Here is a 382-nt window from a genome sequence, read left to right as displayed (position 1 = left end):
GGCTCAGTCCCCTCTGCTGCTTCGACCTCAACCCTCCTCTTATCGGGCTGGTTTTACGAACTGCCCTTCTCCCTGGAGCTCCTCTAAGGACACGTGTTCTTCCTGCCAAGCTCCGCTGAGGGACCCGGAGCCCCGCCCCGCCCCACATTCCCAGGTTCCACCCCGCCCAGAGCGCCGACGGCCAATCGCGCCCCAATGCGCAGCCCGGCCCCGCCCCTCTGGCCCTGGCCCGCCGCCTTTGTTCTCCCTCACTCCCTCTCTCAGCCTGTGCGCTCCCGGCAAACCGAGTGGCAGCCGCTGATTGGTGGCTGCAGCGCAGCCAATCAGAAGGGGGCACCTCACGTTAGGGCTCGGAGCTTTAAACGCGCGAGCCGCGGGGCGC

Source organism: Panthera leo, chromosome A2, assembly GCF_018350215.1.
Source record: "Panthera leo isolate Ple1 chromosome A2, P.leo_Ple1_pat1.1, whole genome shotgun sequence".
Classification (NCBI taxonomy): Eukaryota; Metazoa; Chordata; class Mammalia; order Carnivora; family Felidae; genus Panthera; species Panthera leo.
The sequence above is the reverse complement of the archived record's forward strand: the minus strand, read 5'-3'. Positions refer to the sequence as shown.